Source organism: Phacochoerus africanus, chromosome 2 (assembly GCF_016906955.1).
Source record: "Phacochoerus africanus isolate WHEZ1 chromosome 2, ROS_Pafr_v1, whole genome shotgun sequence".
Lineage (NCBI taxonomy): Eukaryota > Metazoa > Chordata > Mammalia > Artiodactyla > Suidae > Phacochoerus > Phacochoerus africanus.
In genome coordinates, this window is record NC_062545.1 from 72304949 (window position 1) to 72323514 (window position 18566).

General features: G+C 44.8%; 1 long non-coding RNA gene across 1 annotated transcript; it reads right to left on the minus strand.

Annotated features, from left to right (window-relative positions):
* Positions 1–683: 683 nt before the first annotated feature.
* On the minus strand, positions 684–12358 carry LOC125121041 (uncharacterized). Its single transcript, XR_007133382.1, has 2 exons — positions 12264–12358; positions 684–1757 (listed from the first exon to the last, which is right to left on the minus strand). It is a non-coding gene; the product is annotated as an uncharacterized LOC125121041 (long non-coding RNA).
* Positions 12359–18566: the final 6208 nt, after the last annotated feature.

Consider the following 18566-nt stretch of genomic DNA (forward strand, 5'->3'; position numbering starts at 1 on the left):
TGTATTTCTAAAAAAAAAAAAGGGCAGGGTAAAGTCTGTGCTGAAGGTGCACAGACTTCCTTCCTTCCGTACTTGGGTTTTTCTCCCTTCTAAGGGGTTTTGAAAGTTTTTCCTGTGCTTCTAACTGAGCAGAAACCACATCACGTCTTTTGTCACTGTCTTTGCTCACCACTGGAGACCCTGGTGGTTAGAGAGGGAAAGTCCCTTTCAATGGGGGTAGAAGGTGTTGGGGGCCAGGCCTGGGGGGTGGTGGGGAGAGGGGAGAGGAGACAACATTAAGGTTTCCTCTTGGCCTAGACAGTGTACCCACCCTGGCCAGACTACAATGCTCAGAGCAGCAAAGCGTATCTTTCAATGTCCCTGATCACCTTGGGGTGATGGGGAACAAGACCACTAAGGGAAGGAAAGAACATTCATTTCCGGAGCTCCATGGCTCTGGGAAGCCAGAAGAGTGGCCACAGGGACCTGTGTAGGCCCTTTCAAGGGGGGCTGTTGAAATAATGGGGAATAGCTCGTACCTGACTCCTCAGCACCTGTGCTGACCACAGGATGGGTGATGGATTGGGAGGATGAGGCATAGATGTATATGAGCTGTTGGAGCTATTTTAGGACAGTCCCTGTAGTGACATTTCTCTTCTCTTTTGTTTTTTAAACCATGGTAAAAAATACACATCACATACAAATTTAGTGTAGTTTAGTAGTGTTCAGTATCTTCACGTTGTTGTGTACTGCTCTTGAAAACATTTTCATCATGCAAAGCTGAAACTCCAAGCCGGTGAAGCTCCCCTTTGGCCTCCCCCTTCAACCCCTGTGCAGTGACATTTCTTGATTATGAGTGCTTTTCTTCTGTTAAATCTATAAACTTGATTTCCATACCAAGACTGTTCCTAGCTCACACGCCAGCCTCCGTATCTGGGGAGCAGTTCAGACTCACTCTGCTATGAATATTCATCACCGGCTAGGGATCACAAATGCCTGTCCTCAGCACACAGGCTGGACCACTGCAGTTTTATGAAGTTGTTATTGGCACCACCAAAGCGGTCAGGAATGAAAATAACAATCAACTCCTTAAATGTTTACAAGCCTCCTGGGTTGTTGCACATGTAATTTAGAGCTGCCATCTTGTCTCCTCTCGCTCTGTGGAAGGGAGCGTCCTCTCCAGCAGCCTGCTGGCTGTAGGACCATGGAGAGGAGAGGGCCTCTTGCCCCATCCCGGGGTTCTAATGGAGCCTGGGTTGCAGTCCTCACTGGTGGCAGGTTGTTTGGGCTCTTGCTGCACTGCACCACTTCCTCATACAAGGCACATCCTCCCAGTAGGTTTTCCTCAGAGCCAACACAGGAGGCAGGTCAGTACTCTCACCCAATCAGCACAATCAATTTGCCATTCCCTGAAAATAGAGTCGTCCCTCCAGTCTGTCCAGTTTCCCGCCCCCATCGCTTAGTGGCTGGGATGGGGGGCGGGGAGGGCTGGCCTTGGAGCAAAGCCACATTCCAGGGGGAGGGTTCCTCCCATTCTCTGTACTGGGCGGGCGTGTTGTGCCTCGTGCCTGCAGCCACCCTTGAAGTGTTGTTGTTACACAACAGTCATGAACTCTGGAATGTCTCTGGTCATTTACAGCGTGACTGTATCACTCCATAAATGACATGGTCAAGCTTCAAGGCCCAGAGTGATGTTGGCTTGTTTTTCAATAGACCATTTTCTCCCGCCCAGAACAAAGCTTCCAGGCTTTTACGATGTTCTTCTTACTCTGAGACTCCTAAGAGAATGGAAATTCAGGGGAAAGAAAATAGAGGGAGTAGATTACAAATCACACTCCAATAGTCGTACAGATGATTTAAAAACACACTGAATAATTTGACCATACTCTTTGCAGATAAGAAGCTTTCTAGAAATTAGCTGGGCACTTCTTAGAGTAACTTTTCATTATCTCTCACTCTTGCCTTGACTTTTTCCTTCTTTGGTTCATTTCCTTCATGAGATAAATGAAGAGAGCGACAGATTAAGGTTCCAAAGAACATATGATTCATGAGTCACATCTATTTTTTTCTCTACCGTATTCATTTTAAATGGCATCGTTCCAGTAGAAGAAACAGAAAGTAAAAAAAAAAAAAAAAGTACCTCAAATACTGATTTTGGTGCTTCTGTTATACAGTAATAATTATTAAAATAATGCCTCACATTTGATTTATACTGTGTAAGTGACTAGGGTCTGTCACTGCCATTGTCTCCTTTTGTCCTCATGAAAATCCTTTGAGGTGGGTTCTGTGATCCTCATTTTACATACAAGGAAACAGAGGCCCAGAGAGATCAAATAAATTAGACGATGCAGGAAAAATACCTTTAAGCCAGTGCACGTAGAAGGTACTCCAAAACAATAACTATTCTTAAGAAGCTTGCTTTATGTTCACCCAACTAGTAACTAGGACTAGAACCTTCTTAAACCATGGCCACTAACTTCTCTCTCCACCTCAGCATAGCAATCTCAGTCCACAAAATAGAAGAGATTTAGTCTTAAATCTTTTTTAGAATCTCCATTTTATTGTGTATTAGCTATAGAATTAGAGAGTTTGTTGAGGATGCACTAAATGTAATTCACACAGCCTTGTGGTTTTTTGACCTATTTCCTCTAAGGAGGGAAAAATGCTTAGAAGATCTTCCCTATTGCTCTTATTTTTAAATCATTTTATTAGAATGATTGAGTTTGGTGAGGGGTGTTTTAAGTTGTGAGGTTTTCAACCTAATAATGAAAGACAAATCTAGCATTTTGACCTGTGCACTCGTTTGTTCATTCAACAATATTTATTGTCTGCCTCATATACTTCGAATATGGGGTCAGGCTAAAGTAGCTTAACTGGTCAGACCAGGAATAAACCCAGGATCAGGTATGACTATGACCACGACCTGATGTCAAATAGTTCCTTACCTTCAGACAGAGGGAGAGCTATGTACAATCTGATCGATGTTATTGGTCCATTTTAAATAAATTTGTTCCGTGAATAAGGGCTAAGAGGGATCAAATCAAATCAGAAACGCTAATTCCTAGCTGTCATTTGAAGTATTTAGCTTTATAGGTATTTTAGGTATCTTCTGCATATAATTTGCCTTTGGCTCAAAAAAAGATAATTTAAGGAGTTCCCGCTGTGGCACAGTGGGTTAATGACAAGCTGCCTAGTCTCTGTGGAAGCACCGGTTCCATCTCTGGGAACTTCCATATGCCAGAGGGGTGGCAAAAAAAAAAAAAAAAGGTAATTTAAGTAAGAACAGTGTACATCCTGACTATCTGGGTTTGGATGTCTGACAGAGAATTCCCTCTCTCACTTGTTGTATTTGTACCAGACCCCATGGGCAATGATAATCCTGCAAGGAAATTTTTTTATAATTAAAAAAATTTTGTTATAAATCAGTGATAATTTAGAAGTAGGTGGTCATAGGACTACAGTGTCATCTCTACATAGATCTTCAGAAATGTGAGTTTCTGGATGAGATCGTAAACAAAATGTTGTCGTTTTTTAATATTACATAAAACACACTATGCTGAGATGTCCTAGTTTAACCTTTAAATATCTAAGCACTGGGAGTTCCTATTGTGGCGCAGCAGAAACAAATCTGACTAGGAACCATGAGGTTGCACGTTCAATCCCTGGCCTCACTCAGTGGGTTAAGAATCCGGTGTTGCTGTGACCTGTGGTATAGATCACAGACGCAGCTCAGATCTGGCGTTGCTGTGGTTGCGGCGTAGCCAGCAGGTATGGCTCCAATTAGACCCCTAGCCTGGGAACCTCCATATGCCGAGGGTGTGGCCTTAAAAAAGCAATAAATAAATAAATAAATATCCAAGCATCTTATATGAATTCATAAAATCATGCCAGGTTATTATTTCTTTCAATAAAATATACTCTCAGAACAACAGCAATAATGATGGGGGGGGGTCTTAAAACGGATGGATGGGGCACTCGACTGGGGGCAGTTGGGAGGGAGGGGGGCAGGTCATCTAGAGACCAGGGTTTATTCCTGGTATGGCCAGCTGGGCTACTTTAGCAAGAGGGCTAACCACTCCAAGTCTGTTTCTGCATCTGTCAAATGCAGTCCTCTAAGTCCATTTCTACCAATTGGTGGATGTAAAGGTTTGTTGTTCATTTTAATAAAGCTGTATTAACATGAAAAGGGCTTGTGGAAACCTCAGCTGGGGGCCACCCTTCTGGCTACTCTGTGTTGTAGCCAACCCAGTGTTTTGGTCAGGGTGGCAAAGGAAAATAGGGGTTGTTGCTCTGTGGCTCTTGGCTCAGAGCTTTGGAAGGTATTGATGACTCAGCATATAGCTTTCTGCCTGTGGGTCAAGGCTACAAGTGCCCAGGTGGGCCTTGTTATGAGGGAGCTGCCAGCATTTGGGGTGAGGCAGGAGCTTGAAATGTGGACCATTTATAAGCACGCAGATTCCAGGACACTTTACTCAAGCTAAGGAGTGTCAAACTCCATCCCTTCATCAAGCCGCCACCTTGCATAATTATCCTCCTCCAATTATTCTTGCATTTCCATGCCAAGTGGTACCCATACTTTCTATTCCCTGGTGTCACATAATTTGCTTGTTGTCGTCCAACCCATAAACTTGATGACAAGGCTTTTATTGGTTGGGGTGGGAATAAGGGTGAATCCAGATATTCTTCCTAGACCGATTGGGTCACTAAAGAGAAAAGAGAGAAAGAAAAAAGACAACAAGCAATCTAACACTCCTCCCGATTTGAGGGCAGAGGAAACTTACTACCGCAAAAACACTGGTGTCAATACTAGAGTCATCCTGGGTAGATAGGCGTCTTGGAAATCCTGGACACGTTTTGGAAAGATAATACAACCCTATTTGTATGGAAAACTATTTTTAAGGGGATAATAAGTTGTGAAACTACAAGGCTGTATAATCTTTAAGCTATGAGATGTCGACATAATTGTTTTGAGATCAACCAATCAGACCACACATTTTGTGCTGCTAGGTTATAATGAGTGTTCATTAAGCATCATGATAACAACACCCTCCTTGTTTGCTAACAAAGGGGCATTCTCTTCATGGATCACTGATGACAGGTGATGTGGCACAATTAAAGGCATCTACTCATCTCCTTTTTCCTGATTTTTTCCAGAGCTGTCAGATGGTCAGAGAACATTTTTCCTCCCCTGATTTTTTTTTTCTCCTTCCTCTTCATTTCTCTCTCTCTCTTTTTTTTTTTTACCTTCCTCTTGGCTGAACTAAATTTCTTTATGTGAGGACATGTCTCCCTACTGACCAGTCAGGCACTTTGGGCAACGCTTGACTTTTCCAGGTCACTGGGACACCGTTGGGTGAACTGGAGTCAGCATTTACCAAGTGAAATTCCAACAGCTGGAGACATGGGCCTTCCTCCCAAGATGGCCAGTTTTCCCAGAGGAGCTGTTCACTCATCTTGCAGAGATAGACGATGGAGCGAACTCTTCCATGTGTGCAAGTAAATCTGTAAAAACGTTCCACTTTTGGAATATATTCAAAATATCTGCTTTCATTTCCATCTAATTTTTAAAATTTTATATTGGTATGTCCTATGCCTGTTCTCTGTGATTTTAGGCAAGTCCTTGAAACTTTGGTTTACCATTTACTTATCTCTGAAGTTTCACTGGTACAAAGGAGGAGCTTTTATTTATTCATCCAATATTTATGAAACCCAAACTTAGTACATGCCACTGCATTTTGTGTTTCTGGAGTCACGGGATAGCACAATGTCTGGTGCTGTTCCCTAGAATTTACAATCTAATTGAAGAGATGGACATTTACATATAAAAATAAAACAAACAGAGCAAGGCCATATGTGATTATGTCCAAACAGACCACATTGTATGTACAAGGATATTCACTGAAACACTGTTATAACAACATCTGGGGGACCACCTAAATGTCCACTGACAGAAGGCGAAACACAGTGGAATCATCTATACAATGGAATAGTATGCAGCTATTAAAAATGAATAGACTGGCTCTACATGTACTAAAATGGAAGTGCCCCAAAACACAGCTTTAAGAGAAAAAAGCGTTTTGTAATAGTGTGTACTGTGCTGCCCTTTGTGAAAAGAAAAACTGGGAATACGATGCAAAGTCTTATGATGCATTGAATATCTTTGATTAGATATACAGGAATCTGGAGAAAGCAAATGGCTCTTGGAAAGAGATGGGAGGCTAAGGAGAGGGGAAGGAGGAAGAGTCCCTGAACCTTTCATTTCTTCTTGTCATTTGTGGATTTTCCAACCAGGTATATATGTTATCAAATTTTTAAATTAAAAGGAAAATTTTAAATGTGCCCTAATCCTAACTGGAAGATTTACTGCTCCATTCCCTTCAAATCAGTTCCCATCTGATGCTTCTCAAATATAGAACAGGACAGAAGGGGTTTCAATAACTTAACACTCCATTAAACATGGAATTTTAGGAACTGTTTCTAATATGGTGATTCAAAAGGATGTGGGACAGGGTCGAGGAAAGGGATTTGGGGAACAAATGAGAGCAGGCTGCAAGCGCTCTGAGCAGAAGGTTCTTCCTTCCCTGCTGACTCTGTCACACTCATGGCTGTCCTCTATTACTCGGATACCTGTGGACAAAAAGGAGACTGGCAGCCCTGGCTCCTCGCATAGGAGGGTCACATCTTCCCGGTTCTAAGTTCTTCCTGGCACATTCCCAGAGGGTGTGGCAGCTTATCAGACCTTTGTTACCAGTGATGACAGCATCCCATGGACTACTAGGATCTCAGAGGTAGAAGGGACTCTGAAAACTATTCCTACCTTCCTCATCTTACAGTCAGGCCATGGGGAAGCGTGACCCGCTCAGGACATATCAGGCATCAGGTGCAGAGCTGGGGCTATGCCCTTCTCTTCTGAGTCTGGTGCTCTTTTTGTGACACCACATACAGTCATGGTCCCCTTAGATTTTCAGGAGGGGCAGCTCTAAGGCCATGACAGCTCTTCCTCTAATACGGATTGAACACAGTGAGGGCAAACTCTTCAAATCAGACTCAGAGCTTCCCTGGAGGGAATCTGCCAGACTCCTGAGGCAGATTTCAGAGTGGGAGTGAGGGGACCAAGGGATTTCCTCTTCCTGTTGGAGAAAATGTGAGTGATCACACAGGCACCCAGCAAACAGTCAGGATGGGTCATCCTCAGGGTACCCAACCCCCTCCCCTCGTGGATCAAACAAGTTGCAGCATCAAAAATCTTCATCCTGATGTAACATATTAATTTTTTATCAGTGATGGGTTATATAAAACCTCCTACAAAAGTAAGGCAGTAAGGAAAATAGACAAACTTGTCCCTTTTTTCTGAAAGAAAAAAAAAATAATGAAACCTCAGTACTTGGACTAATTTTTTAAAATATAACAAGGGCCAAATGTCCTCCTCTGTTTGATACCCTTTCTCTTTGTGCTGTTCCCGTGAGTCCCCTTTGTCTATGGGGTCAAGCGAAGTCTCTGGGCATCAGAGCCCACTGGCTTGGGTTTGTAAATACTTCATCACTCCTGGGCCCTGACCTCTAACCCTGCTGAGTCTCACCTGTGTAGCCCTGATGGCTTTTACTTTCTATTTACTGAAATAAATTTCCTCTTTTATGATGACTTCAGAAAATGGACTCTGAACTTGGAGTTTATAAGTACAAGAACCAGCTTATCTCCATCCTGGCCGTGAATCACCGCCTCTTCCCACCCAGTTCCAGAGACACCTGAGTTAATTTAGTCTCATCTAATTCCTCCTGCTGTTTTCAGTGGGACTTCCGCCACCTAGGCAGCATGAGTCAAAACGGATCATCGGACTGCTTAACGAATGGAGGTGTTTATTTGGAGCTGAATGTTTACAACGAAAACCACCAACCATCTTGTTTTTTCATGTTGTGACAGCCCAGAAGCTGAGCCCCAGAAAGAGGGCCTCTCCATTCTGGTTTAGAAAAGGATCTTCTGGTTTCTTGGCTTTTGGGCTTTTGTCGAAAGCTTTGAAAGTTCTACCGGATGACCAGTGTCCCAGGTCTCGATGAATAAAAACGTGTCATCATCTAAGTTAATCTTCATTCTTCATTTCCAGCCACAGCTCAAGGGTTTTTGGTGTCTGTCTTTGGAAATGACTCAACTCACGGATGGGGGGGAAACTGAACCACTGAATTAATTATACCACATCTTCAGGCTCTGTCCTTTCATTTACTTGAATCGGTGTTTAATTAACAACTCAAGACTGCACTTCCTTGCAGGTGAGTTTGCTTTTCATGAGATCATAAAATTAAAGAAAAGGTCTGCCACGTTCACTGCTCATTGGTCTTTGTCCCTGGCCTGACCCTGACCACTTTCAATTCTGACTCCTCTCTAGGACTTCCCTGTCTAACTAGGAAAGTCTCCCGAATGGGGCAGGGAGCCCTCACTGCTGCAGGTGTCACCTCTGGAACACTTTCCCGGTCCGCTCTGTTCCTAAGACTCTTCCCATGCTCTCTCTTGCTCTTCCTTTGTCTTCTCTACATTTTTATTTCCCAGATGCTGGAGGATCCTGCTGCTGCCATCAGTATTTACCCTATAGCTGTTTTAGGTAATGGTCATTCTACAAAGAGACACAAGTAGTCACAAAGTACCTCCATGGGCCTCTCTCCTCCTCCTCCATGTTCACCATCCCACCTTCTCTTGTTTGCCCTTTGCCTGAAGCAGGAAGATGGGGAGGGGAAATTTACTCTTGTTTTGATCTAGCACCAGCCCTCAGCCCTGGCTCATGCTTCTTTCTGCCTAAAAAGAAGAGTTTGTGCTTACCAAATGCTTTACAACTCATTAACACCCCACAACTGTATGCTTGTCCCCATTTTACCACCATGGTGGGCTGGCTCTTAACACTGTGCTATCTGCCTTTCACCACCTATGTGCTGCCCCATCACCTCTTGGACAATTAAAATATACATGCACACGCACACACACACACACACACACACACACACACACACCCCTTGAAATTTAAAAATAATTCATCTAATGTAACTTGGGTCCATGGATATCAACTCCCTTCAATAAGCTAACATCTCCGAGCCTGGGCATTGTCAACTGGGCTTAAGTCTGGAGTGGAAATCGCTAAAATGTTGATTGGATGGGGGTGGGGAGCAACATAAAGCTCAAAATATAACACAGAAATGTTTTATTTACTAAAACCACATAAGTTATTTTGATGGTAAGACCGTATCCAATACTGGCCTCTGATCCACCAGAAAGAGTTTCATAAAAGTTAAATGTAAAAATCCAGTCCTTGGCTTATTAGTTGAGCCCCTCATTTAGAGTCGTTTAGACTCTACACACTCTTACTTTCTACACAAGTCTAAAGGGGCCAGGGATCTTCTTTTCAGTCCATAGAGGACTAGAGACCACACATCAAAAGGCAAAGCCAGAGGGAGAGATGCTAGAAACCTGCATTCTGGAGTGGGTGGGAGAGGTAACTGCTACCTGCACAGGAGGAGAGGAGCTTTACAGAGGAGCAAATCTAAGACCACTCAGGGGAGGAGGTGATAGGCTATCCACAGCCACCCTGACATTGACAAACAGTCCCTGTGCTCATCATCATATCCCTGGACAAGGACAGCTCATGATCAGCCAGATATGATGAAGAGGTTCACCATTTTTTCAAGGAATCCCTATACGTAATGGTTAAATTTTTATTGCCTGTTGCCTGAAGGATTATCAGTAACACCAAGATAGCAAAAATGACTCATTCCTCAAGATTTCTGGTTGGCCAAGTTTTACTTTGTGTATTTACATGCAAGTTATCCTGAAGATAAGCCACACTGTCCCTTTTTTTTTTTGCTTTTTAGGGCCACACGAAGGTTCTCAGGCTAGGGGTCTAATCAGAGCTACTACTGCTGCCGGCCTACGCCACAGCCACAGCAATGCCAGATCCGAGCGGCACCAGATCCGAGCCGAGTCTGTGACCTACACCACAGCTCACGGCAATGCTGAATCCTTAACCCACTGAGCAAGGCTGGAATCGAACCCAAAACCTCATGGTTCCTAGTCAGATTCATTTACGCTGCTCCACGAAGGGAACTCCCACACTGTCACTCTTAAATAAGTTTCTAATGACCATAATTTCATATCATCAAGTGACAAGTTCTCAGGTTATGAAACAATAATTAGCCTTAACACCATGAGTCTCTAAAGCATGGATGACTAATTAAAGAGACCCTGTATTTCTGCTAGTACAGTTTTCATGAAGGATTCTGGCAAGAGCTAGAGTCAGCCTGGGACTGTGGTTATTTTGCATACATGAAAAGTCTGGTCATCTCTTTGAAGGGCCTGGACTGTGTCCAAAGATCCCTTCCTTTTTACATAATAGTGCTTTACTTCCTGAATTACAAAAATATTATTTTACTAAAGAGAAAGGAACTGGACTTGTGACATATTTTTGTGCAATGATTTGACTTAATTCCCCATATTGAAAATGAACCTGTCAATTATGAACTAAATGAAATAATAGATTTTGCCCCCTCTACAGGGTGGGCACTTAACTACCAACAACTCTAGAAAGTTCTGGGGGACAGCAGGATGGACAGTTTTGATAGCAGACAATAAACTCTAGAAAATAGGGAAAGCAAAACGCCATCTCCAGGGCAGATCGGGGGGAAAGACGACAGCCTGGGAAGCCAGTGGTGGTTGAGGGAAGGGTTCGGGAGGTCACTCTCCACAGCCGTTGGCAAAGGTGGGTGCGTTTGCACGCATCCCCGGCCACTCAGGCAGAGTGCAGATTTCCGGGTCTCACTTTAGATCTGGTTTACAAGATTTGGGGTGAGGCCCAGGAATCCCCGGATGATTCTGGCCCGAAAGTAGCCTGAGGGCCTCTCTTTAAAAATTCCAGCAAGGGCCGGGTGAGAAAACGCATTGGGATTTCGCAAGATTGTGCTCCTTTTAACTCTGGAACCGCCTCCCAGCAGCAAGCAAGCAACTCACTGGTTCTGGTTCCACAGAAACCCCTCGTGGACGTGGATGATGTAATGCAGTGATGACGACGGCATCACGCTGCTTCCTGCTCCACACGCTCTTGATTGACAACCCGAGGGCGGGACATGGTGACTTTGATGAACATCACCCACCAAACTCCCCTGGTGCTACGTGCCCTTTCCCTGCGCCTTCTGGGTGGGGTCTAAGCCACACAAAGGGGAGGAGCCATCACTTCCCCTTCAGTGAACATCACCCTCTCCTTTGAGTCAGGATTTGCTGGAAGGTTTAAAATGTATTTATTTATTTATTTATTTATTTTAGACCATGTTGCTCCTCAAAGGGTTCTGCAGAGTACAATCATCTCTACAATATTGGGTAGAAAGTCTGGCAGGGGTCCCCCAACTCTTTCTGAATTGTGAACCACTGAGCACAAACACAGAAAACCACCTGGAAATTGCTGCCTGCTCCTGATGTTGTGTCACCAATAAGCTCTGCCTGGGATTCCTACTCCTCCTCAGGCACACTGGGGAGATAACCACGAGACTGTCCTCCTGAAGTGTCCACTGGAGGTGGAGACAAAGGCTTAAGGAGAGCTGAGACATGTACTCTGCTCCTGTACTCTGCCTTCATGGTTTCTAAGATTTGTATAATTATTCCCCCTAGACAGTAGACTGGGGGGTGGGGGATGGGTAGGAATGGAGTCTGTCTGCATCTCCAAAGCCTAATAGAGCACAAGGCACGTCCTTGGTCTTCAAGGCATGGCTGAGGAAGGAATGAATGACCCACCCCGTGTGCAGTGTGCTGGGAAGGAAAGTCAGAGGCTGAGCCAGGGGCCAGAGTGGGAACTTTCACAACAGAAGCTCACTGACAGTTTCTGAGAAGGGGTCATGTGGAGCCTTCCACAGTTCAGGAAGATGAACATGGGGTGAGGCTGAGGGATAGGGGAGGGAGGGTCTGCAGGAGGGTACCCCAAGAAGACCGCCCACCCTAGACCTCCTGCCGTCCCCCCCCCCAGCAACGGACACAGAATCGTGAATCCCATAGGTGAGTTTTCAACCACATCTGCTTTAGAAGAGATAATACCACTGAAGTTGTTTTTGTTCAGTTTGGTTTTGTTCTTTTGCCATGGTGTGCAGTGGCTTGATGTGGGATCTCGGTTCCCAGACCAGGGATTGAACCTGGGGGCTGCAGAGGTGAAAGCTCTAAATCTCAACCACTAGACCCCCAGAGAACTCCTGCCTTGGCTGTTTTTGATACACCAAAGAAATGAGGTTGCATGGACTCATCTATAGCGATTTTGATATCCATACCTGTGTGTCTACACACGTCCAGCTGGAGTTAAGGAAGCACAGCCTGGCCACACACTCCTTCTTCATGAACTCTGTCAGGACTTCAAGGTAGCTTTTAGTTCCTAGAAGAGATCATTTTCCAAACACACCTGAGTTAATGGGCACACATCTCACTCTCGTGGAATATTTTACTCAATCCAGCTTAACAGATGATTATTATTGCTATTATTAATGAGTCTAATAATAGTCACAATGATAAACAAGTTTCTCGGGGGCCACCACATGGATAGCAATTAAAGCCTAAAAGAACATAGTCCCCAGGGACCTACAATCCACACTAATCAGGCAGTTAGGGAGGATTTTTATTATTTTTAAAAAACTTTCCCCTTAATCCCATCTTCATTATGTGGGTAGATATCACCCCTTGAGGGATTAGCCTCAAGGCAATATTCTGGAACTATTTCAAAAAGGCTAAGGGGTGGCCTTGTGGTCCCAGGAGACCTGGGAAGTCATGGCTGTTGCCTCAGTCCAGACCAGGGCTGTCCAACAGAAATGCAATGCAAGCCACACATGTAATTTTAAATTTTTTAGTAGCCAGCTCAAAAAAAAAAAAAAAAAAAAAGTAAAAGGAAACAGGCTAAGGAATTTTAGTATTTTCTTTAACCAAATCTATCCAAAATATCATTTCAACATATAATCAGTATAAAAATTATTAACAAGGTGTTCCCATTGTGGCTCAATTGAAATGAATCTGACTAGTATTCATGAGGATGCAGGTTCGATCCCTGGCCTCGCTCAGTGTGTTAAGGATCTGGCATTGCCGTGAGCTGTGGTGTGGGTCGCACGGCTTGGATCCTGTGTTGCTGTGGCTGTGGTGTAGACTGCAGCAGCTATAGCTTCAATTTGACCCTGAGTCTGGGAACCTCCATATGCCTTGGGTGCAGCCTAAAAAGACCAAATAAATAAATAAATAAATATTAATGAGATACTCGAGATTCTTTTGCTGTTGTTACTCTAAGTCTTAGAAGTCTGGTGTCTCTTTTACCCTTACGGCATGTTTCTCTCCAAACTAGCCACATTGCCAGGGTAGCTACCAGCTGCCGTGGTGGACAGCACACATCCAGCCCCTCTGGGAAGATGCTGGCAGTCACTCAGCTGCCTGAGGAGGCCCCTCTCAGGCACTAACCACAGGCGTTTCTCTGGGCAGCAAAGTAAGGGGAAATGCCCAAGGCTTGCCCCTCCCAGTGCCAGCTGAGCAGAATAAATGCTATTCTGATACAGCAGGGTTAGCAATGAAAGAAGAGTTGGAGTGGAGAAAGATGAACGAGATTCTGAGGTTTTCTGAATCTAAGTCACATTCTCAGGACTTTGGGTGGTCAGGGAAGAGGATGACAGGCCCAGGCAGAACCAAGAGAGCAAGAGGAAATGCGGCAGCGAGGGGGCTTTGCTGCACCTGAATATGATGGGGCAGGATTACCAACTTCCGGGCTTCCTTAGAGATGATCCTGTCTACCTTGGGCTGGAGAGCTTGCCAAGGAAGGAAGGAGCCACCAACTGCAGCAGGGAGATTCATCCGAGGGATAAAAGGAATGTCACCCAGCCACCCAAGAGGAAGAGTGGACCCGGGCGCTTCCTTCAACACAAAGCTCAGGTGAAGCCAGAGGGCCAGGGGCTAGAACTCCCAGACCCTGTCCGTCGCCAATGAGGCCTTGGGGGTGCTGGGGGTGTCCAGTGTCCCCTCCAGCTTTCCCAAATAGGACTGGCAAGAACCCACTGTAAAGTGATAGAGATTATGTCAGGTGATTCTAAGTGATTACATGTGATGGAAAGAGAGAGGTGCGGAACAGACAGTGGCCGCCTGGTTCCCCTACTGCCTGTAGCACTGAAATGAATCAACCTCGAGTCTGAGTAATGCAGGGCAGGGCCGCCGCACTCGGGCTGCTGCTTCCTGAAGAGGACTGGGCTCTTTCCCAAATTTTACAGGTTCAGCCAGAGGATCCTCTCACAGGTAAAAGCGCTGCCTCATGCCCTGCAACCACAAGATTTGCTTTCTGCTGTTTGGGAGGAATTTTCCTGTGAAAGGCCACAAGTGTGAAGTAATGCTTTAGAATTAGGGCTTTTAAAATGAAAGCAGGGTTCTAGGGCCTGGGACATTGACCACAGGGACAGAGAGATTTGGGGTCAAATGTCAGCCTATAAACAGTGTGGGCCTGGCAGGGCGTGACTCACTGAGCTCCTCCAGGACCAGGGGGACCATCAGCACATCAGCTGGTACATATAGGTAGCTGCCAGGTTTCAGGCCAATTTCTAAGGAAATGATGTATTTTTAGGCTTTGGGGTTGGAAAATGACCATGTGAATGACTTCTGGAGAGCTCAAGGGAGATGCTACAGACTTGCAGGCTGGTGGGTCTCACCCAGAGCCCCACCTGGCCATGCTGGCAATTACCCATCCTGGGCCGGCTTGCTTGGGAGCCACGCATCTGGGAAACAAACAGGAGGAAAATGTGTTCACCCTGGGGCGGCCACACTCATTTCTCCCCACAGAGGAAATGGCCACTCCCAGAGCACAAAGCTTCCTGGCTGCTCGGAAGCTGGGACCAAGTGCCTGGTCTTCCTGCACCCTCTCTGCCCCGATTCTGAAAGCCTGCCTGCCAAGTGCTGGGGAAGAATGAGTTCTGCGGCTGGAAGGAAGGAGCGGGGCAGAGGAAGGCTTGCTCCAGGGCCGACCCAACAATTATTTTTTATGACGTGGAGTACATTATGTTGATGGTTTCATTTTTGGTTATTACATTCTATTAGAAAGCATCTTGAGTAAGATGATTATGGGGGCATCTTACTCCCGCCTCAGGAATCTACTCTCAAATTTTCAGTGGACTGTTGTTTTTCCTGGACATATTATTATGATTGTACTTGTTATGGTTGTGATTATGTAAACTGCTAGTTGTCAAAAGGGCTCTTTTTATTAGCCATTGCTCACAACCCCATTGCTTTTAGGTAAACAGATGTAGACTGGTGCCCACACAGGGCATGGAGAGGTCAAGCACCCCAGAACGTTCTCTCCTGGTGAGGACCCACCTCTTAGGCTAGAGTGCCAGCCTTTCGCCAGGGGCTAGAGTGCCAGCGGTATCCCTTTCCTCTTGTCCCCAACTGCCCTGCCAGAACTAGTCTTAGGAACTGTGAACAAATGAAAAATATCCCCAAAGCAGTGTCAGTCCTTCTTACTTCTGGGTCCACCTGGTCCCCTGCACTGGGCCAAACTGGTGCTAGCGTTTTTTCCATGGGCCCCTGGTGCTTTTGGTTTGAGTGACCTGCCCAGTGGCTGACAGGATGGCCAAAATTGGCAGCATTCCAAAATGACAAGTTAGAACTTGGAACCACAGATGTGCCTGAATCCTGAATTGGAACTAACACACTCTGAGCCATTGTCACCTGCATGTCCCACCAGTGCCTCACTCAATGGGTCTAAATCAGATGTATTATCTTATCCCTGTGCCAAAACTTTGCATCTACTGAATTCTGACAGTGGCATCTCCAAGGTGCCCAGAAGAAAAGTACTTAGAAATATATTTAAATGGTCTAATTTTTAAATTATAAGGTTATATGCTTATTGCAAAAAAATACAGGTTATAAACTAATGACTAAAAATGTGCTCCCCAAACCCGGCTCGCCATCCTTCTTCTCCCAAGTATTGGTGTGTATCATTTGACCTCTGTTTTGTGCAACCAAGGAATACTTCCTTTTGTTGTGGTTATTATCTTTGACCCTACCCTTGCCTCTTCTAACACCCATTAGTTATCAACTCCCACTAATTTTTCCTTTAGATGTCTCACATTTGTCCAGGCTTTCCACCTAAATTCCTATTGCCTTACACTTAGAATATCAATGTTCCATGGTAAAGTGAGAGAGGGCTTTGAAACCAAATAACTTAACTTAGGTCTTGGTCTCTCCACTTGAGCAAATGACTTAGACCTTCTTTGAGTCTCACTTTCCTTGTCTGTTCAGGGGGGATAATAATACCTATCTGTGGAGGCTGACGAAAATGAATAGTTGTAAAGTGCTATGACACAGTAGGTACTGAATAAATGTCCACAATTAATATTCTCTTCTAAGTGCCCTTAAGAACACCTGTTTTAGGGAGTTCCCATCTTGGCTCAGTGGTTATGAACCCAACTAGTATCCATGAGAATTGGGTTCAATCCCTGGCCTTGCTCAGTGTGTTAAGGATCTGTCTGGCATTGCCATGAACTGTAGGCTGGCAGCTGTAGCTCTGATTTGACTCCTAGTCTGGGAACTTCCTTATGCTGCAGGTATGGCCTTTAAAAAAAAAGAGCACCCATTTCATTTTACTCCCAGTTAGCCTGCATACCAAGGTTAGATTAATCTTTCTTAAAACACTTATTTTATTTTGATAAAAATTTCTTGGTCACAACCTTTAAAAAGCTTCCCACTGTACGGGTGGCAAACAGTCTTTAACCCACACCTCAGCTTTTGTTGATTGGTAATATCTGCTTGTGAGGTTGCCCTGGGCCTGGAGGGAGAGCACGCCAGGTTAGCTTAGCAATGTCTGCTCTGAGAGCAGAGGCAGGAAGTAAAATCTGGACCTATAGAGTAAAATCCAGCATTACTTCATGTCCTCTCTGTCCAATCTGCCCCTGGAGGAGTCGATCCTTCCAGGTGTCTTTCCTCCATCTGGACTGGTCTCCTGATCTGCCACACATACCGTAGATCCTCTGCCAGTGGTAACCCCCCAGATCTTGCAGCTGGCTGACTTCCCATCACCTGAGCTCACTGCCTATCTCCCCAAAGAGGCCAAGCGCTCTTTATAACATGGGCCTTGGTTTTCTTTGTGGCACTTCATCTCTGTGGTCCTGTTTATTTATTTGTTTTCCTGTTTATTGTATGTCTCCCCTGTGAAAATCTGAGCATCTGAAGGCAGGGACTTTATCTTATTCACAGTGTGTCTTGAAAGCCTAGACCATGGCCTGGTGCCAGTGGGAGCTCAGTGCTGTGTGCTTCCTTGATGATGGAATCCTATCTTCCCAAGCAGACTTGACTTGAGGTCAAGGACTGAGTCTGATTTTTTTTTTTTTTTCAACCTGTAGTTCGAGTTTTTGTAGTTCAACCTGGCATATAAAATGTGCTCAATAAATCCTGGGTTGGCTGATTGCTATGGCCTTCAAGGGGTAATTTTACTAAAGCATGTGGGCCCATGAACTGCATCAGATTTTGTGCACAGAGGCTGTAGGTTGCACCTGTGTCCAATCTGCCTTATACAGGCCACTTTGCCCACTAGCAGTTTCTCTCTGGACCTTCTCCTTGGTAGTTTTCACAGAATCACTCAATGCTGAGTTTCCTGTGTCCCAGAGACACTTGATAATGTGCTGATTACCTGTACCAATTACATCTTGACTATTCTGGTTTTCTACTTTCTGTCTTAGCAGCAAAATGTGTCTGCAGGAATGAAAACATCTAAAGGGCCTAGAAGTTAAAGTCCATCCTGCAGGAGTTCTCTGGTGGCTCAGTGGGTTGCGGATCCGGCGTTGTCACTTCTGTGGCTCCAGTCACTGCTGGGGCACAGGTTCGATCCCTGGCCTGGAAATTTCCATATGCTGCGGGCACAGTAAAAAAAAAAAAACAGAAAATAAAATCCATCCTGCAGAGGACGAATGTGGCCCTCAGAGAATGCTACAGAACAGAAATGATGGGTAACATGGAATGCTCAATCTTTTTTTGTCAATGTGGGCAAACTTCCAAAGGAGAAATGATGAAAGATTATTAAGTCCCCTGAGTTTGAATATGTTTTCATTGGTCATTTTTCTACTCCCAGACATACTGTTTTAATTGAAGTTTGTTCTTCAGTTTATTTATGTCTGAAATCACATAACATCAACACTGAAGAGCACATTATGAAGAAAAAATGTTTTTCATATTCTGCCACCCCGACAACTATTTTCCTTTTTTCTTTTCCTTATGTCAAGATTCTGTATTTGCAAATACATCTACTTGTTGGAGATTTATTTGTAATCCCAGGATCGATACTCATGGGGCTTTTGTAGTCACTCGCGGACACACATGTATGGGGCAGAAGAAACTGTGAGTCATCTGAAATGCACATTTCAGCTGAAGTGGAACAAGCCAATGCTGTCCCCTTGCTTCAGCTCTCATGCTGTAGACAAGTGACCTTTCTCAGTCTACTTAATTCCATGTTATGGGCATCTTTGTGCTTTTCATTAGTGATTTCACTGTTTCAAATGGCCCCGGTGCTGAAGAGCTGCCTAGTGTTCCTAAGTGCAAGAAGGCTGTGATGTTCCTTAGAGAAAATG